Source organism: Lutra lutra, chromosome X, assembly GCF_902655055.1.
Source record: "Lutra lutra chromosome X, mLutLut1.2, whole genome shotgun sequence".
Lineage (NCBI taxonomy): Eukaryota > Metazoa > Chordata > Mammalia > Carnivora > Mustelidae > Lutra > Lutra lutra.
Window position 1 is genome coordinate 73,810,817 of NC_062296.1, and position 21,484 is coordinate 73,832,300.

The following is a 21,484-nucleotide window of genomic DNA, read 5'->3' on the forward strand; positions in this document are numbered from 1 at the left end:
AAGAGTTTCCTTTTGAGCATCAAGCTGAAATCAGGATTATAAGTACACTGAGGAAGAGAGGAAACAGTCTGAGTTTTTTCTCTTTCCACAGGAGTATCTGACTAATTTTGAAGCTAAAATCTGTTTCTGTGTTCTGATAACTCTAGTTGTTAAACATTCAGTAGGGAGCAAAGCTGCAGGAAATGATCTCTGGAAGGGTGAGAATAACTGAACGTAGTTAATCCCTCATGAGTGTGAAGTTGTGCCTGCTAGTTGTAAATTTAGCAGGGAGGAGCCTGCTGCAATAACATTTGACCTGTTTAGAATGAACCAGATTCTGTCTTTGAGGCTCATGAGAACTTTATATTCCCAAAATGTGAATCATCTTTAGCTCTTTTTTGAGTTCATTCAGCTCTGCCACTTTTTCAAAGGATATATTCTTCAAACATTTCCCTCTACAATTACTCATGACTAGCAAACTCTTGGTGAATAGAAAAATGGCTATATGCTCAGGCTGGTTTAAACTTCACTTAAATTATTTTCTGAATTGCTTATGTGTCCTGTCAACCATGACTGTTCCCCTTCAGAAACCATTATTATTATATTTTTTGCTCTCTGGAGATGGAGATATTAAAGCTACAGATACTATTAGAACAATTTGGGCAAACGTATTCAGCCTTCATTCCCAGATTTGCCAACGATGAATCTGAATTTGATCATTTTCTTTCTTTCCTCTACTTTTTCTGCTGTTGTATGCTTCAAAGACTTGGAGATTATGCTACTTGTTACCCGGGCGTCCTTGAATGAGCTACGCTAATGAACCCTGTTCTCTAAAAATTAAAGATAATAATATCGACCTCGTGGAATTTCTAAATGAAAAAACTGTATCCAAAATAATTAGAACTTGGCTCCTGAAACATATCAAGAATTTCCTAAACATTTAGCTCAAGATGGATTACTTCCTGGAAAATAATAAACATGCTTAACTGTGTTACTGATCCTAAAATAATATATGCTCACTGTGGAAAACTTGATAAATAAAAAACCATAAATTAAGACTGTCTGTTGTACTACCAGACAGATATATTCATGATTAACACATGGGTGTGTTAAATGGAAAAAAAATGTAGATGAAATCCTGAGCCTTACAACCTAGCGCTGAAGTGGTCAAGCAACTATGTTATATCCAGATATATGTGTCTGGTATAAAAATAGGCATACGCTGCGATAAGGTGATAATGTTAGCCCTTTAAAATCTCTACAGGGGCGCCTGGGTGGCTCAGTGGGTTAAGCTGCTGCCTTCGGCTCAGGTCATGATCTCAGGGTCCTGGGATCGAGTCCCGCATCGGGCTCTCTGCTCAGCAAGAAGGCTGCTTCCCTCTCTCTCTCTCTCTCTCTCTCTCTCTCTGCCTGCCTCTCCATCTACTTGTGATCTCTCTCTGTCAAATAAATAAATAAAATCTTTAAAAAAATAAAAAAAATAAAATCTCTACATTTTATCTATATGTATATTTCTGTATCTTTAAATACATCTACATCTTATCTGCATCTTCAGGGATAATACGGTTTAAAGTGCCAGGCAAATCTTTTGGTGGAAACTGAAGGTTTTCTCCTGGTAGGTGTACTGATTTCTTCAACTCGGGTCCCGGGTACTCCTTGCAGCCCCATGCAAGGCATATTCTCTCCTCTGTTCTGGACTATTCAGAGAAATGAAAGGGCTACCTTACTGCAACCTTTCTGTCTAAAGGTGCTTTTGAAGAGACTGGGATTACCAAGGATGGAGAGGGCAGTGTTAAGGCGGGTAACTACCAGGGACCTCAAGCTTGCTGTGATATCAAGAGAATATCACTGGGAAGCAGGTCTCCACACTGTAGGCAGTGCCACTTCCCACATCTGGTGGGTCTGTTTTGACCAGTAGGAATTTCACAGGCTCCAGCCGTACAGGGGAACCTCGAGACTCAATAATTTGCTTGGGGGCAGCTGACTCGTGACATCGATCATTTGGGTCTCCAGAGATATCTGCCATTCATTTTGTTGTATGATCCCAGGCAGGTTATGTTACCTTTCCGAGCTGCAGTTTCCTGAAATCGAGACTCTTGCTTGCAAGCAATGGCAATTTAATGTAAAGTTGTATAAATAAAAAGGAAATGTATTGCCTCTAGGATAATGGAAGAATAACTAACATCTCTTGATAACTCTGTTTGCTGAAGCTTATTCCAAGTGTAATTACTTTTTTCTTTTTTTTTCTAAGTGTAATTACTTTTTAATCTGTCCACAGTTTTATACAGCAGGTTCTACATTATTTCTGTTTTACAGACAAGGAAACTGTGGCACAGAAGCAGTGCCCCAAAATATGCAGTTGTTAAGTATGAAGCTGGGACTCAAATTGATAGATGATAAATAGCTGTTGAATAAATACATGAGCTGCCAGAAAGTAACCAGCGTGAATAGATCGGTTGTCTGGAAGTAATAAAATATTTGTGAAGCTAAAAGCATGGTTTTATTACCATATGATCCACTGAGTTTATTTCTGTTTCATGGTAACAGCAACATCCTTCTCCTCACCTAACTTTGGTTTCTGGTCACCTGACAAGCCAATGTACAAAGAGGTTGTATCCTGACTGGGATTACCACATGAAGCAGGTTCTACAGGTAAAGAATGAATAGCCCAATCTCATATATGAGAAACCCAGTAAAGAAATCACTCAATTTCTGTGTATCTACCATTCAAAATGCATTTGGAGGGGCACCTGGGTAGCCCAGTCAGTTAAAAATTCAACTCTTGATTTCAGCTTGGGTCATGATGAGTCATGAAATCGAGCCCTGCATTGGGATCCATGCTGAGCGTGGAGTCTGCTTAAGATTCTCTCTTTCTTTCCCTCTCCCCTTCCCCCACTCTCTTTCCCTCTAACAAACAAACAAACAAACAAACAAAGAAACTGAAAAAAACCCAAAATGCATTTGGGGTTCAAGGTCTTTCAATAATGACAAAGTTAAAAATAGCCAGGAAACCAGCCTCTACCTGTAAAGAGATCTCTGTGTTTCGTCCAACATATTCTTGCCTATTTACACTTTGCCTTCTTTCAAAAGCAATTTGAAGCATATGACACATTTTTTTAAGGTTCCAAGTCTTCTCTAAAAAGCCCACCTGTGGATGCCACACTTAGAATGAAGATAACAGGAAGTTATCATAAAGCCAAGATAAAATGTGCACATACTAAAAGTAGGAAATAGATAATAGTCAACAGCAACTACAGTAAAAGCATAAAATCATAAATAGATTAAATAACCACAAGGGGACAGATGAACTTCTGTAGCTAAATTATAATTAACAACAGTATAGAATTCCCTGCAATTCAGTAGTGCAAAAATTCACTGAATGACTACTGTGTATTAAATATGTTCCATCCATCAACAATTCCACCATTTTTCCTGAAGTGTCTTTTATGTGCCAGGTCCAGTTCTAGGAGCAAGGGATAAAACAGTGGACCGAGCACATAAGATGCCTTGTCCTCATAGAGCTTACATTTTTGTGGTGGAAGCAGGAAAGAAGTTACATAGGGAAGATACACAGTATGCTAAATAGCATTAATTCTCCCAATAGTCATCACAATTGAGAGTTACTACCTCAAGTTTCAGAAGAACAACATATAAACTAGGTCAGCTATAATTTGTCATTTTTTCCCATTCTGTCAATGTGATGACTAAATAACATGTTCCATCAGGCAGGATTCGGGCTCTACAGAGCTGTGGTGGGTCATGATGATGCAGCACCTTTGACCCACCCATGGTAGACAACCTATGGCCCAGAGAGTTTAGCTAATGCCCAAATGTACAACAGCAAGCCTGAAAACGAATCTTCCAGGGGCTGGGCAAAAGATAAGAGAATCTTTAGATGAAGGAGTGGTAAAAGTATCAAAGGGATGGAAAAAATTTCTGCTAGATTTGGCAAGCAGGAGAATGTGAATATTTTATGAAAGCCAGGTTCAGTTGTGTGGTAGGGGCGGAAACCAGAATGCAGTAGCCTGAACAGTGAAAGAAAAGTATATGAAACTAGCTCAAATAGAATACAGGACTCAACAAAGAGAATTATGAAGTGTTTAAAAAAAAAAGAGTAAATGTAATTATGACCAGAGGAATGATGGAGCCCTCAGAGAAAGAGCAGACATGGAACAACTGTGAGGAATCAAATAATCAGAGAAGGGAGAGAAAAACATCAAGAAGCAAGGAATCAAGTAGGCAACGAGGCACAAGTAGGTCAATGAAGACTCTGTATTGTGCTTTGATTTGACTCTAGGGAAGAGAATATATTGGGGATTAGAAAACAGTAAGATTGGGAATGTGGGCTAGGAATAGGTCATGAAGCTTCTAAGATACCACAGAAATTTTATTTTATTTTCAAGAATTATTTATTTTTAGAGAGGCAGAGAGAGAATGAAGTGGGGGGAGGGAAAGAGGGAGAGGAGGAGAATCCTCAAGCAGATCCCAGGACCCTGAGATTGTGACCTGAGCCGAAATCAGGAGCTGGTCACTTAAACGACTGAGTCATGCAGGTGCCTTGATACCACAGAAATTCTCACAGAATAATCAAATTTAGTTTCGAAGAATTAGACATTGTGGAAAATTTTATTTTGAAAATATTATCATTAAAAAATAAAATGGGGGCCCCTGGGTGTCTCAGTGGGTTAAAGCCTCTGCTTTCGGCTCAGGTCATGATCCCAGGGTCCTGGGATCGAGCCCCGCATTGGGCTCTCTGCTCAGCAAGGAGCCTGCTTTCCTTCCTCTCTCTCTGCCTGCCTCTCTGCCTACCTGTGATCTCTGTCAAATAAATTAAAAAAAATTTTTAAAAAATAAAATGTATCAGGTTTGTAGTAATAAATGTTTTTGTTAACATCCCCCAAATAATCAGATTTCAATGGAGAATTGATGGATTTTAAAGCATTTTTACAGGGCACATGAAGTATCTGCCAGGGTTAGAAGAACAAATTGTACTACCTATCACAAGATGTTACTGTGTGTTTCTGTAATTCTTACTGCCAATTTTTATTTCAAATTTATAGTATTTTAACACAAACACTATTCCTGAAACTCCTTGGAACTTAAGTGGGAGGTGGACTTATTCATATTGGAAATGTCAGCTATACAGCATTCAGTAGGATCCCCCCACTGAAAAGGCATTGAGAGCTAATTAACTCATCAAGTGAAGCTCACTGAATAGTAAACCAGGACCCATATCTTATTCAGTATTTCATCTTAGTCAGATTCCACCTTGATCTACCAATGCCATTGACCCTCTCAGTTCCTGAAAAGTGCAGCACTCAACTGAGCAACTGCTAGATTTTTCTTATAAAGTCTAGAAAGTTCAGTAACTTTTTCATATTCTTTCAAACACGCTGTGGCTTTATCCAATTTTAATTATTTCACTGAAGAAAAGATCGCTACAAACATAGGTCATAATGTTCACTTGAAGGGTACTTAAGATCTCAGAATACTTCCCAACAACTCTCCTGATGTTACTACAATGGCAAATACTGCCACTTGCCCATGCAACACCCATTCCCCTTCCCAGTGTTCCTTGAGGGCAACGTACAGCTTACATCCTAGAGGCTGATAGAGGCCATTAATGCAATTTATGCACCTCGCACTATACCGTTGGAGTCTCATCCCCTGTGCCTTCTCACGTCGCCTATATTCTAGCCATAATGAAACCTTTGAACTTCCTAAACTGTGTCGTGTTCTTTCATGTCTCTTCATGTTCAGATGTTCCCTCTACACGGAACACATCTCTTCCACATCTTAACTTGATAAAAACCCTTATTGTCTTCAACCCGGCTCAGGCTTTCAGTATTTCAGCTTAGGATGCATGGCCTTAGTACATGTTCCCACAGCCCCCGGGGCATAGCCTTTTACTGGCATGTAATTGGTGCCATAAACATGAATGTAACACTGATTCTGGGTCAGGCACTGTTCTAAGTGTTTTACAATTATTCTCTGAATTCTCCTAGCAACCCTGCGAATGTCACATCCATTATTATCACACTGTTTTATAACCACTGGCATGTTTGTTGATCTTCTCCATGCTACTGCGGGGCCTGGATTATGATGTGGTCAGTGATCTATGGGCCTAGTACAGTGCCTGACACAGAGGAACTATTCAATACGGGCTTGCTGAATGAATTTATTTGTTTCTCAGCTATGTAAAAAGTCATTCTGAGCGAAGGGAGGTTTAGATGGAATTGGGGTAGAGGATGGAGAGGGCTCACACCTGTGTTTCTGAGGGGAAAAGGAAGGCAGTAGGATCTGTGCCGGAAGATGCTTTGTAACCAGGGGCCTCATGTGGGCACCGGGTGCCCCAAAGGGCAATAGAAGGAACAAAGGAGCAGCAAACAAGAACAGAAAAAACCCAAGCTTACCTACTTCACAGTTCTGTCCAGCATCATTTCTGAGGACAAGGCCAAGTAATTCAAGGCCAGGGAGTTTTATTTCCTAGGTTTCTAGGGAATCCAAAGACCTTCAGTCTGTAGCAAACAGAGAATTAGGCTGAGGAAACTAGACGCCACTTCTATGCTTTGGAGGGATGACAGTTAAGTTGCTGGAAGGCTGCAAGCCCTCCCCACACTGAAGACTTCTGGGGAGGGCAATATGCCACCTCCCCAACCAGCCTATCTCACAGTTTGTTCTTACTGGAAGCTAACTTAGGTTTCAAGGGGAATTTTGGAGCTATTGAAAAACACCTTTTGTAGAGATGGACAACAACTTATCAAAATGTTCAGTAAATCCTCCATATTTGCAGAGAATGTTTTCTTTTTTTTTTTAAAGATTTTATTTTATTTATTTGACACAGAAAGAAAGAGGGAACACAGCGGGGGGATTGGGAAAGGGAGAAGCGGGCTTCCCGCAGAGCACGGAGCCAGACCTGGGGCTCTATCCCAGGGCCCTGGGATCATGACCTGAGCCGAAGGCAGATGCTTAATGACTGAGCCACCCAGGCGCCCCTGCAGGGGATGTTTTCTTAAGTTCTTATAACAGAGAAGACTTCTTTTTTTTTTTTTTTAATTTTTTAATTTTTTTCAGCATAACAGTATTCATTATTTTTGCACCACACCCAGTGCTCCATGCAATCCGTGCCCTCTACAATACCCACCACCTGGTGCCCCCAACCTCCCACCCCCCACCCCTTCAAAATTCTCAGATCGTTTTTCAGAGTCCATAGTCTCTCATGGTTCACAACAGAGAAGACTTCTGATGACTCACCCTGTCCGTTAATAGGAGCTAACTACAGTAACTGACTGTCAAATACTACATTTCACATGGGAAAGAAAAATCTCACATAATCCTTACATGATGGCATGAGTTAGGTAGCATTATTATTTTTAAAAATTTATTTATTTATTTTAGAGAGAGGAAGAGAGAGAGCAAGTATGAGCAGGAGGGGCCAAAAGAGAAGGAGAGAGAATCTCAAGCAGACACCATGCTGAGTGTGGAGCTTGATGCAAGGCTCGATCCCATGACCTCAGACCACAATCTGAGCCAAAACCAAGAATCAGCTGAGCCACCCAGGTGCCCTGAGCTAGGTAGCATTACTAACTTAATTTTGTGGATGAGAAAACTCAGTCTCAGAGAGGATGAGTCACTTGTACCATTTGCTGGATGAATACAAGATGACTTTCCCCTCATTCTTACCACCTCTACTGTTAATAAAGACAAAATCATTGATTAGGGCTAAGCCTGGGACTAGCTCTGGGAATTTAATTATTTAAAATGATGATTTCTGAATCCCAAACTCAAATAATCTCTTGTGTAATAAAATTTCCTTCCATAAAGACAGGGGATTCATCAGATGATTTTTTTTGTAATTTTAGCAGCCTCTCCAGGCATGGTCTATTCAGAAATTGATTGAACTGAAATATTCACTTTTTACATGTGTGTGAGAGGTATTTTTTTTCTGTTTATTCTACTGAATATTTTTTTTAATTTTATTTTTTATAAACATATAATATATTTTTATCCCCAGGGGTACAGGTCTGTGAATCTCCAGGTTTACATACTTGTGTGAGAGGTATTTTAAGAGTAGTTTTCTTTGGAAATGCATATCGAAATCACCATGACATACTACTTGACACCCACTAGCATGACTATAATAAAAAAAAAATAGATAATCCCACATGCTGGTGAGGACATGGAACAAAGGGAACCCTCATATATTGCCGGTGGCACCTTAAGTGGTGCAGCCACTTTGAAGAACAGTTTGGGCAATGCTCAAACATTTATGTATGGAGTTACCATTATGACCTATCAGGCTTTTTTCTTTCCAAATCTTTATAATTGTATGTTTTTGTTATGTTAGTCACCATATAGTCATCATTAGTTTTTGATGCAGTGTTCCATGATTCATTGTTTGTATATAACATGCAGTGCTCCATGAAATCCATACCCTCCTCCATATTTCTAAGTATAATGAAGAGAATTTTAAATGCCTGTGTACACAAAAAGTTCATCACAGAATTATTTGTAATGACTGAAGGGTGGAAAACCACCACAATGTCCACCAACAAATGAACAGATAAACAAAATGTGGCGTAACCCTACAACAGAGTATTTTTCAGCTATAAAAAGCAATGAGGTACTGATGCATGCTACAATAAATGAGTAAACTTTGAAGACACTATGTTAAAAGAAGAAATGAATGTCACAAAAGATTGCATATTGTATGATTCCATTTTTATGAATGTTCAGAAAAAGCAAATCTATGTGGATGAAAAGGAGATTAGTACCTGTCCAGGAGTGGGGGTGGGGGATGGGGGAAATGGCAGGAGACTACTAAAGGGCGTGCAGTTTCTTTTCAGGGTGATGAAAATGTTCAAAAGTGGCTTCAAAAATCAAAAATTCAAAAATGTTCAAAAATCTACAGCTCTGTGGATATACTAGAAGCCTTTGAATTGTACAGCTCAAATGGGAGAATTTATGGTATGTCAATAAAGCCATTTTTATTTTTATTTTTATTTTTTTTAAAGATTTTATTTATTTATTTGACAGAGAGAGATCACAAGCAGGCAGAAAGACAGGCGGAGAGAGAGGAAGGGAAGCAGGCTCCCTGCTGAGCAGAGAGCCCGATGCGGGGTTCGATCCCAGGACCCTGAGATCATGACCTGAGCCGAAGGCAGCGGCTTAACCCACTGAGCCACCCAGGCGCCCCAATAAAGCCATTTTTAAAAAAAGGTGTTTCTTCACCTTCACTCCTAACAAAACTTATTTAACATTAGGTCATCTGATAGGTTACATGGCGTTGATACAAGAGTCTAGTTGTTATTGTTTTACTCAGGACAACTCACATCAGTTTGTTAGGCATGAAGCAAAACAGTAAAAAGAATTCTCAATGAGGGGCAGAAAAGTTTTCTGTTTGGTTTGGATTGCAGAAGCATCAGCCCTTTTCCCAGAAACACAGAGGACTGCTCTATTACACGGGATTGTTATCAAGAACTCACACAGAGGACAAAGTTGGGAAATGTTCTTCCTTCCATCTTCCTGTTCACGAGACAGCCCCATGCCTGAAATTCTAATGCTTAGAAGGTTTAAAGCATTTTTCCTTGACCCAATGGCAGCAAAGTAGTAAGTAATGGCAAGAACTGATTTTGACAAGGAAACTTCATCTCCAGGGAACCGGATCATAGAACTGGCCTGACAACTCCCTTACCCCTCAACATACATCCCAGATATTTCCCAAAGAATGGGAAGACTGTTCTCATGACTGTATCTTATTGACCCAATGACATCCTCTTAAATACCAAGTCCTCTTCTGTTCATAAGAATACAAACCATTCTGAGTGTCAAAAAGATATGGGAAATATGTTTATACTCACACTTATATGTAACCCAGCTTCAATCAGTGGAGTCTCAAGGGAGAAAATGTCTCAGTCCAGGGATGATTCGCAATGACATTTTATGTCACAGCTGGATCACTGAGTGGTCTCCAACTCAACAGCTGACGCAGTGGGAGGCACACTGAAATGAACAATGGGAACAGTTATCCAGCTCCAGGTGGGCAGAATGGAAAGAAGCATGCTAAGAAATAAATATTCATTGCATTTTGAACATGTGCAGAATATTCCAGATTTTCCAGAGGGATGAGTCAGATGCCAGGGAGTTGGGCACTAGTCTGATAAGAACCGGGAGATGTTAGGGTATTCTGGGTGGTGGCATGCTTTTGAGCTTTAGGGTCTCTGGTGGTCAAAACAATAGCTCTTTATTAACAAAATGTACTGAGAATTGCCTTTTTTTTTTTCAGAATGTGGATTAAATGTCTCACTAAATGAGCATTGTGAATGCTTAATTTGCTGCCATGACTTTCCATGTTTATTGACCAGTCCTCCTTCATCCTTGGCTTATTGGACACTAATTTGAGAAATACTTAATTGGAGAAATATTTGGAAGGTAAATTCATCAGGACTGTTGATTGTTTAGGCGTAGGATGAGAGAGAAATCAGGAGTCCCAGAGAGTCCTCTATTTTTAGCAGAGAGACTGCCATGTGCAAAGAAGTTTAAGTCAATTTCACAAGAAGATAGACTAGTGCCAGTGGGTGGAGATTCTGTGGGAAAGGACAAGGATTTATCATTTGTGAAATGCTGTTTCCGTGCTGGTCTCCAAGCTGGTACTTTACGTACCAATTTTCCACTTAATGTAACAAAGATATTTCTGTAAACATAATTGTTTGAAAATAAAAGGTGGTACCTGAGGAGGGCAAAAACACCTCACAGTGAGAGGGTTCAAGGAAAGGCTTGACTGCCCTTAAGGATGAGGTAGAACAATCTTCTCAAAATTTAAAGTGCTGGGAATCACCTGGGGCTCAAACGTGCCTGTTGATTCACTAGATTGGGCTGAGGCCTGAGATTCTGTATTTCTCTCTTTTTAAAATATTTTATTTATTTGAGAGAGAGAGAGCCAGCGTGAGAGAGCATGATCTGGGGGGAAAAGCAGAAGGAGAGGGAGAAGCAGACTCCCCATGGAGCACAGAGCCCGACATGGGACTGGATCCCAGGACCCTGGGATCATGACCTGAGCTGAATGCAGATGCTTAACTGACTTATTGGACACTAGGTGACCTGAGAATCTTCATTTTTCTAAGAAACTCCTAAGTGATGCTGCAGCTGCTGGTTCACCGATCACACTTTTTGTAGCAAGCACGGTGAACAAGTTTCAACCCATCAGCAAATTAAAAACAGATATAAAATAGAACATAAGTGGGAAAGTATCTGAATTCCTTGCCCACAGTAAGTACTGTTTTATGGAAACTCTCAGGTCCAGTTAGGCCCCAGTTGGTATATACAGCATCAGAATGTATGTTATGCATCTTTTTTCTATTCTGGGTCACAAGCCAAAACTCTGGAAAGCTAGGATTGTGGAGGAAACCTGTACTAACAGATTGAATTAGGCAACCACTTAGTCTCCTTCCTACTTTCAAATTCTGATTCTGTGCAATCTTATATCTCTTGTTCAAGTATCTTGTTCTAGCATTTACAGAATACTCAAACAGGTTTGAGCATCATCATGTTGGGAAGCCAAGATGCTGACCACAGCAAGGCACTGTGTAAAGGGGTGTTATTTCCCCGTGGATAATGTTATGATGACAAAGCCCAGAGAGTCCCTGCTTCCAGAAGGATATTTCGTTCTTCTTTCTGTTGTTGTTTTGACATGGGGTCATTTGTTTAATTACTCAGGGTAGTTAACATCAATTTGTGAATTATCGGTAAAGCCATTTGAAAGTAAAATAAGAACCCAGAAGAGTTCACGTCATTTCCAAAGCCACCTTATTTGCAAGGTCATAACTGAGACTCTAAATAAATCTAGTTCGTTATTTTTTAACTGAACAAAGATTGCATTTGAAATTCAATCAAGATACAGTGTCACTTTTGTTACTGCTCTAATTTACAATCTGTACCAAAAATATCTCAGTTTAAAAGATTATATGCTTCCCAAGGGTACTAGTGTGTTGAGGAACACACACACACACACACACACACACACACACACACACGGTTTGTAAATTTAGGGTTGGAGCCGAGCAACTAAGGGCAAGCAAAAGCAGCTGCAAATGTAAAGAATGTTTTAATGAGTTATTTCAGTTTGGAGTTTTACTACTCCAGTATTCAGAAGGCTAAGTTTGTGGTCTGAGAAGTAGTCACTCATATATGACTTCTCTTGTTAGCATTAGAATAGAAGAAGTTAGATTCTACCACTCCAGTTCATGTAACTTCTCTAATAAGCCCCTGGCACTATGTGAATTACATTAATTATAAAACTAGTAGATACCATATTTTAAAGACCATATAAAATATCCATTCTTTCTGTGTTTTATAGTTGTTTTCATGCATCGCAAGATAATTTTTCATTTAGGAACATGAACTGCTATTTCAAATAACCTGTTAGGCAAAATCAACACAATATTTATTTCTTTAGTTAAGAAATGACTAAGTCCAAGTCCAGTGCAAGTGATGCCTATCAATGCTAGAAATATCTAATTTGATCTTAAGGCATTTCAATACAACTTAAATGTTTTGATGCAGAAAATGCAATGTGGAACGTTAGTTATTGAAGATCAAAATGAATCAATTTTGGGAAGAAATGCCGTTGACAACATTCAAATGGAACTCAGAAACAAACTTCTCTTGATTCCTTCTCACTCAACTCTGTGCCAAGATTTGCCTACTAAGCCCAGACTCAGTGGTGTGCCAGGTATAGTAGGAAACACAGAATAAACAAAAAGTGAGTCCTGTCTTGAAATCCCTTTCAGTTGACTTTTCTGGATTGCTAGAATTTCAGAGATGAAAGGCCAAATGGATATATGCTCTGTTCAATTGATCACATCTGCCTTTAGCTAGCAGTGGATCCAGTCTCTTCTTATTCTCAATTACCTCACTCTATGGCATCCCTTCAATTTGGCTAAAAATCGAATTACAGTCCATGTTCTAAGGGACCAACAATTAGCAAGCTAATAAACCGTCTCCTATTTACATTTCAAAAACTCAAGCTAATTATTTACATGTCACCTTGATTATAGGTAAGAACCCTTTTTAGAAAAAAGAATGGGACTTGCAGAGTATGCTTGAATTTCACACGTTCCACATTTCATATCAGTAAGCTAAACTGAGTCAATATGTTCATACTAGAACATAAAACACTGTCTCATTTCAACATGTTGCATTAGAAATATTTAGAGTTGGCCTCTGGATGGAAAAGTACTTCATGGACATCTTAATTGCCTTACCCTACTTCAGGCAGTTGTTAGTCTTTGGGGATGGTATATGTTCTCATTTTATAGTTGTATTTACCTTCAGATGATCTAGTATTTTTGAAGGTTTTATTTATTTAAGTCATCTCTCTATCCATTGTGGGGCTTGTAATTCATGACTCCAAGATCAAGAGTTGCATGCTCTACTGACTGAGCCAGCCAAACACCCCTGACCCAGTATTTTGAATTTCAGTTGTTATTTTGAGTTCCAAAAAGAAATGGAGGCACTGAATAAATTTAGATCTTCATCACCAGTAGTATTTCTTCCTTCAGTGTATTCCTAAAGATGATTTGGTGATTATAGGTAGACTCAGTCTAGTGCCAAGAAGCATGATTATCAATGAAACTAAACCTTCAATTGAGTTGGATATACAAAAATAAGGTTAGAATCAGCTAGATCTGAATTACCAGGTTCAAAGTCTAAGACTCCATGAAGATCACTAACCCAAGAAATGCCACACCTTTTTAAACTAATTCATGCTAGACTTGTTGCTGAATAATGATGACCTATCTATCCATTCCAAATACTGTGGATTCTCTAACAATCTTTCAGTGGCCTCGTACGAAGATGTAAAATTGCTAGAAGTGTTAGGTACTGGAAGAGACCAGTGGTGAAGATATTTAGGGCAGTGAAGCCTTTTAAACAATGGATTCATAGACATATAAGTAAAAGACTGCCTGGAAATCTATGTAAAGGAATATTTTTAAACTAAAAACACTCAAAGCTAAGAAACAGAAAACCCATATTGAACTTCTCACTGCCAAGACTCAATCGTTTTATGTAATTGTTAGATAAACCCTGCAATACACCACCTATTTATGTAGGTGGATGCCAAATACATAGCAAATACATTGCTTTTTATTCTGCTTTTTCTATTTTCTCATCATCATCTTGGTGAATTGGAACTACACATGTACCATATGTGTAAAAATAATGATTTTTATCCTCTCCAAATTTCATTTCTGAGATTTTTTTTCAATTTAAGTTATATACAAGATGGAGAGGAAGCAACACAGACCTTTTTGTTATTTTCAGACTTTCCAAGTCATAATTGGAGAAATGCCACTTTATCATCCCTCCCAAATAAAGGCCAATAGGAAAAATAAAGTGATTTCTGTTTATCACTACAATTTTCCAATGCCATAGAAGAAGCTTTTTTTCCCCCCAGGTATGGGGCACTCACATACCTACACCACACACACACACACACACATACACTCTGAATTGTTGCTTGGGACTTCCAAATAGTAAAACAGTAAAGTACGGCTGAACAAAATGTTCACAATAAAATGCCCTACCTAGATACAGAGTACTAAGCCAGTATGAACTTAGCTGTGGTGAACTAATCTTTCAGAGAAACACAAGAGCAAAAGATTCATCAGGAGTCATGCCAAACCATCAAGTTTCACCTATTTTTAACCTTAAAATAACACCAGATATAAAAATGACCCACTCAAATGTGTCCAAAGGCCCACTTGTTGAATCTGTTTATGATTTTGTCTTTTGCTACAGATGAAGAAACTGAGGCACAGAGACGATTAACCAGGTCCCGGGGCCTGAGCAGTGCCGAGGGCTGACTTGGAGGTCCACGCTATTTCCCGCAGGATCGTGGAAATGGCAAGAACTCAGGAACTGAAGGTGGAGAAGGGAGACTAAGACATTGTGTAAAAAACCACAGTTTAGACAGTTGTAGAATGTGTATGTTAATGTCCGCTGCGGAACTAGGGAGATAATTGTGGGATTAATATTATATTTTTAAAGGTCAGAACGTTCCCTGAAGCACAAGGTAGGTATGAAGGAGGGAGTAAGAGGCCAAACCGAACCTGGCCAGACCTCTGTGTGTTGAAACAGTATCCTGTAATGTGAAGTAAATACAACAGAAAATACAAAGACCTTGATCATCCTTGCCCTCTTATCTGAAATGAATTCATTACTGGTTATCATTTACACAAATTAATTCATATCCCTAACTTTTTCTGGATCATGAAGGTTATTCCACACTTATTACGCTTCTGCAGAGATCTGAGAACACAAAGAAAGTTTTATGTTATTTTCCATTAGGAGATAATTACAAACTTTGTAGATTCCTCTCCTTTTATAATTTGTATTCTTTTAAAAGTTAACCTTAGCCTTGTACATGTTGTTTTGTTTAGTGTCCTTGTGCCTGGTTTTAATCTTAAATAAAGGGATAAGAAACACTACTTTTTTTTTCCCTTCAGCTGGGGAAAAAGAAAACCTGAAAAGCCACTTCAACAAACCCAAATACTGCAGCAGTTTTATCCCACTTCACCAACCTCTCCCACTTGTTTGGAGCTTTGATTGGAGCTAACAAGGTTATCAGATTGTATGTCTATTGTCCTGTTATGACTTCCTTGGCCGGCTTCCTGTGGTAAACAGTGCTGATGTGATGCTTTGTGCAGGCGGTCCCGCAAGAGGGAGCGGGAGGGGGAAGGACTCCGGAGGGGGACAGGGTGGGAGAGCTGTCAAGGCCTTCCCAGAGGTGGAGCTATAGCTACCCACAGCAGGGCAGTCCGTTCTCATCCGTGCCTCAACATGCTGACCTTAGGACCAGGTCCTCCTTGGGAGGCCTGGGAAATGCAGCGGAGTGAAACTGTGTGCTTTGTTCTTTGAAAGTGAATACAGACCGCAGTTAACAGAAGAAATTGAATGAAAGAGGGTCAGGAAGAAGTAAGTGGAAACAACACCGAGTCTGGTCAAGGTAAAAGGAGCTCAGCACTGACCTATCTTCTTTTTCTTTCTTTCTTTCTTTCTTTCTTCTTCTCCCTCCTCCTCCTCTTCTTCTTCTTCTTCTTCTTCTTCTTCTTCTTCTTCTTCTTCTTCTTCTTCTTCTCCTTCTCCTTCTCCTTCTCCTTCTTCTTCTTCTTCTTCTTCTTTTTTTTAAATCAATTCTCAGTTCACATAATCACTTGCCAAATTGCTCTGGCTAAATCCTCCAAAGGGTGAAGGTGATTGTATTTAGCGAAGGAGTTTAAATAAAACATTGTATGAAACCTTATCTAATCAGCTAATGAAAAATAGAAAAGCATATTTGTTCCTATCTCCCCAAGGTTCTTTGGTGTCCTATTGTGTCCCTATTGCCTTTGACAAAAATGAGGATGTTGCAGTATGAATAAAATAGTGGATTGAATAGAAACTGAGGGCTTTAGATTCCTCTTTATGCCTCAATATAAGTTTCAGCAAACAATGCTAAATGACATTTGTCGCGTACATGATGTATCAGTTTTCAACTGCTGCTATAATGAATTACCACCAATAGTGGTTTAAATCAACACAGATGTACTCTCTTCCAGGTCTGGAGGTCACAAGTCCGAAATGGGTGTCATTGGTCAAAATCAAGGTCTTGGCAGGGCTACATTCCTTCTGGAGCCCCCCAGGGGTAAATCGAGTTTCTTGCCTTTTCCACATTGTACAGATCACCTACCTTCCTTAACTGGTGGTAATCTTCCAGCTTTAATGCCAGTTCTTTCTCATGGTGCCACCTCTCTGGTTCTGACTCTTCTGTCTCCCATTTCTGCAAGAGGCCCTTGTGACGACCTTGGGTCTACCCAGATAGTATGGGATAATCTCTCTATCCTAAAGTCAAATGAATGGAAACCTTACTTCCACCTGTGACCGTACTTATCTCTTGCCACGTATCCTAACATATTCACAGGTCCTAGGGATCAGGATGGAGACATCTTTGAGAGGCCAGTATTCTGCCTACCACACACAGTACCAACAGAAGTAATGAGCACTACTGGGCAGTTTGTGTAGGATAAATGCGATGAAATAAATTTTCCAGAGGAGACGTGGACAAGCCAAGTCAGGCAAATTTCACATGCCCATGTATTAACTCCAGGCATTCTCACATTGTTCCCTGTTTTGTCCTTCATTTTCAATCCTCATAAGATGCAGTTTCTTGCACAATTACTGGGCTGTTAAGCCCAGCTATGTTAGGTTTTCTCAAGTTACATAGCTACTGGTAAGGAAGAGGCCATTTGCAGAGATCAGTTTTCAAATAGATACATAAAACCTACCACATGCCACTGGAGTGCTAGGTTTCAGGCCCATGTTCTGATCCCGGCCAGCACAGATGTGCCCTCATGAGACGGACATGTCTATTTAGCACTAGAATGGTAATACTCACAGAAGTCTGTGCTGCTTTAATCTTTACTCAACATATCTAAGGAGGAGGAGGCAGCCATTATCCGAATGTAGTGTTCTTTCTAGGACATACTGTCTAACTAAAGGTTTGGTTGCCCAGCCAATGGGTTTGGCAAGCAGTCTTAAATTCTTTTACTCCATATTTCTGAATTATTGAATTGTCAGTGCAAAATTTTATCTCACGTAAAGATTCAACTCCAATGCAACGTCTTGATGCTCGTTTTTGAGATAGCTCATTACATGTGTCAGTGAAGTCTTCTGAGACAGATTTATGCTGACAATTTTGAGGGAGAAGAATTTTACCTGGATGCCTAAGAAACCACCTTGATTCTTGCACTATGTCCCTTAAATTTATCTTCTATACTAAGTGACTTAGCAAAACACAACTTGTTAGCAGGATATACATCTGCAGGATCTGGTCCATGCTAGAAATTTCTCTACAAACTTATTTCCCACCACTTCCCACTTCATGCTTCCTGAATTCATACCAGACTTCCTATGATTCTCTACACAAGCCATGTCATGTCAAGACTCAAAACTTTTCCTTTTGTTTCCCTGTTTGGAACACATTCCCCAGTTTCTTTACTTAGCTCAACCCCAAACATATATCAAGAATTTACTTAGGTATGGCTTCTTCTAAAATTTCCCCTAACCCTACCCTTAACCCATCCTGGGTGGTGACTCCCCTCACCTTTTTAAGTGTTCATCTCCTTTTTAAAAAAAAAAAAAAAAGATTTTACTTATTTATTTTAGAGAGAAAGAGAGCATGAGTGGGAGGGACAGAGCAAGAGAGAGAATCTTAAGCAGACTCGCTGGTGGGTCTGGAGTCCGACTTGGGGTTTGATCCCAGGAACCTGAGATCATGACCCGGGCTGAAACCAAGAGTCGGATGCTTAACTGATTGAGCCACCCAGGTTCCCCAGTGTTCACCCCCTTCTTGATGTCACAAATGGTGTCTCAATCTCTTGCTTTCCTATCAGCCGGGGAGGAAGTTTAAAAGAAGAGAGTCAAGACTCAGGGATGATTTACCAGAGTAAACACTGTACCCTTGACCAGAGAAAAATTAAATAAGAGTAAGCTTATGCCATTGGATCAGCCATGAGTATCCAGTCTGGTTTTCAGTCTCTAAAGAACCACCGAGATGAAGCACGATCAGAAAGGTCACAAATCCAATCTCCAGATTTCCAGGAGGTACTACTTCTTTAAGATTGTTATGCACCTTTGTTAGCATTAACCTGTATCTTTCAGCTTTCAAGTGGGTTCTACTATATTAGAATTAGATCAGTAAATTCATCCTCACAGTTACTTAAAAACTGGGTCATAACTTCTTCTCTCAGCTTTACTTTTTTTTTAAGCTGGTAATACTAGTTGTTTAAGTCTATCTAAAATTTTCCCTTTAATTTATAGAATACAGGCTTGCTGACAAGATATAAGTGAAAGTAGTTTCTAAATTCTTCCTTCTAAACTCACCTCTTTTATAAATGGCATGTTTGAGTGGAGGAAATCCTTGGAACATCTCGCTGGTCTTTGGTTTTCTCCACGGCCATTATTATCCACCTTATAATGAGACTCCCTTTACATGGTCACCAGACTATTGGCTAAATGAGATGAAAACTGAAATGTGTGGTTGAAGGCTGGGACTTAGTGGAACGTGGACAAGCTATACCTAATTGGTGATCATTATTCTTATCTTCATTAAAATTATCTCTTTTTGGCTTAACAGACACCCCATACTTTCTGAAGGTAACTGAGAATTTCTCTCTCATGGCCATAGAGAACATACCAGCTTCCCAGAAGAACTGATATACTAGAAAGAATACTTACTCATTTCTGTTAGTATGCACCAACCCTGTTGATTGACTGTGGGGCAACATGGAAGCCAGAACCTTCCTTTTTCTTGCCTTGTCAGCCAAATAGTTGGAGGAAGAGCCAAAAAGCAAGTGTGAGTGCATGTGTGTGTGCGCACATACATGTGTATGAATTCTTCTGGCTTACCAAGGCACAACCTGACATTAAAAAAAAATCAGAGATCTACAACCAGCACCATAACCCAAATAAGAGTTTTTAGTTATCTATGAAATAGGAAATAAAAAACAAAAACTGATCTATGAAAACTGATTTATGTTAGGGGTGATATACAGAAAAATGTTATGTGTTGAAAGAAGTAAAAAAGTGTGTGAAGTTGAAACTACTTTTATGAAATTGAATTTGTACAACTCTCCATCAAGCTTAGATGTGTGTGGGAATGAAAGTTGTAAGAAATCTCTTCTATTATTAAAAAGTATAATTCATGTTTTCTTCTCATTCAAACATGCCTTGTCTTTGCTGCAACTGTATGAGTAATTTTATAGTCTTGCAACACACTCATGAGTGATGGGAACATTTCGCCTAAATCCAAAATAAAAGCTTTTCTTTAGTAGAAGTATTAAACCCTGCTGGACAGCTGAATGTTACAAAGCTCTTTTTTAGCCCCTGGCAGTGAAATAGGAGATCTTTAGAAGGATTGAGATCTTCACTATGGACCTAAGAGATGTCTTTTTTATTCAAGCCTGGGAGTCAACTTCAGTCATCTTGGGCGAACTTAAAATTTTTTCCCACTTCACAGAATGGACTATGGGGAACAGGATGAAGCAAGGAATTTTGGACACCAAGAGCTAGCTTTATGTAATAAGATTAGAGCCTTTTAAGTAAAAAGGTCAATAGGCCACATTCCAGTTACTTCAGTGAAAACCAACCATAATAAAATAAAGTCTAGTTTTTCTGATATTCTGTCAACTAGAAATTCCTATTAATGCTTTCTCCCACACGGATCATTGAAAACTGATATTCTCACTAGTGACGCTGAGGCTCTGAAATATTTAAAAGCTTTCCTAAATTATCAAAGAAAGATGGAATGACTTGAGTATCATCTCAGTATTGAACATGTTTCCTACAATGTAAGGATTCAGTATTTGTATATACTGCAAAATGATCACCACAGTTATTCCAGTTAAAATGAAATGCTTTTAAAACTGAGGATCCAAGTGTGCCACAGAAGTATAGTACCTTCAGTTCCACAGATTATTTGACTAATGAGAAGTATAATTTTTATGTTGTACACATATTTAGTGTAGCAGTTCTTTTTAGCATTTGATACAGATTTTCTGAGCAGCTACAATATACAAGAAAATGTAGTAGCCTGTGTAAAAACTACAAAAGGAATAAGACAAGGCCCTCCGGCCTTCACAACCTGATGGGGCAGAAAGGTATATTCACAGGCAAGTTTTATGAAAATATTTTTAAACAAATGTCTTTACATATGTGTAAAGCACTACCACACAATTTCGCAAATGAATTGTGAGAAACATTTTAATTTTTCTATTTTTTAAAAAGATTTTAGTTGAGAAAGAGAAGGCAAGGGAGCAGGGGGGAGGAGAAGAGAGAGAGGGACAAGCAGAGTCTGTACTGAGCTTGGAGCCCAATGTGGAGCTCAGTCCCCCACACCCCTGAGGTCATAACCTCAGTCAATACCAAGAGTCAGACACTTAACCGACTGAGCCACCCAGGTGCCCTGATGAGGAACATTTTCAAATATCAGTGGCCAGTATACGCAGTGGTAATGACATTGCATACTTTATATGAAGAATTCTATCTCATCTACCCCAGTGGTTCAGTTTTACCCTGACTTATAGGCTAACAAAACACTAGGATTTATAATTTAACATCTGATACTTGATAACTGTTAATTTCCCAAAAGGAGGTACCAGATGCTTTAACAAGGGGATACGTGTGGCAAATCGTATCCAATTTATTTCCAGGGCTGATTTTCTGAATAGTTGTCTACATAGGTATTCTCTCTCTCCGGGAACCACTGAACCCTCCCAAAGCTGTGGACTGCATAAAAGAGGCCAAAATTCCCAGCTAGAGGAAGGACAGTCTTCACCCAATGGCACCCAATACCTGTGTGCACCTTTAAGAATGTTACTATAAGGGGCGCCTGGGTGGCTCAGTGGGTTGGACCACTGCCTTCGGCTCGGGTCATGATCTCAGGGTCCTGGGATCGAGTCCCGCACTG

At 39.4% G+C, this 21,484-nt stretch overlaps 2 long non-coding RNA genes across 2 annotated transcripts in view; one reads left to right on the plus strand and one right to left on the minus strand.

Moving 5' to 3' along the window:
- The window catches only part of LOC125092122 (uncharacterized), an 84,491-nt gene extending 64,696 nt beyond the window's left edge, over positions 1-19,795 (minus strand). The window contains exons 1-2 of the long non-coding RNA XR_007124832.1: positions 19,255-19,795; positions 9,840-9,981 (exon numbers count right to left, since the gene is read on the minus strand). This is a non-coding gene — a long non-coding RNA (uncharacterized LOC125092122). The remainder of the gene's footprint in view (positions 1-9,839; positions 9,982-19,254) is intronic.
- Positions 15,862-19,261, plus strand: LOC125092121 (uncharacterized). Its single transcript, XR_007124831.1, has 3 exons — positions 15,862-15,985; positions 18,411-18,621; positions 19,154-19,261. It is a non-coding gene; the product is annotated as an uncharacterized LOC125092121 (long non-coding RNA).
- Positions 19,796-21,484: the final 1,689 nt, after the last annotated feature.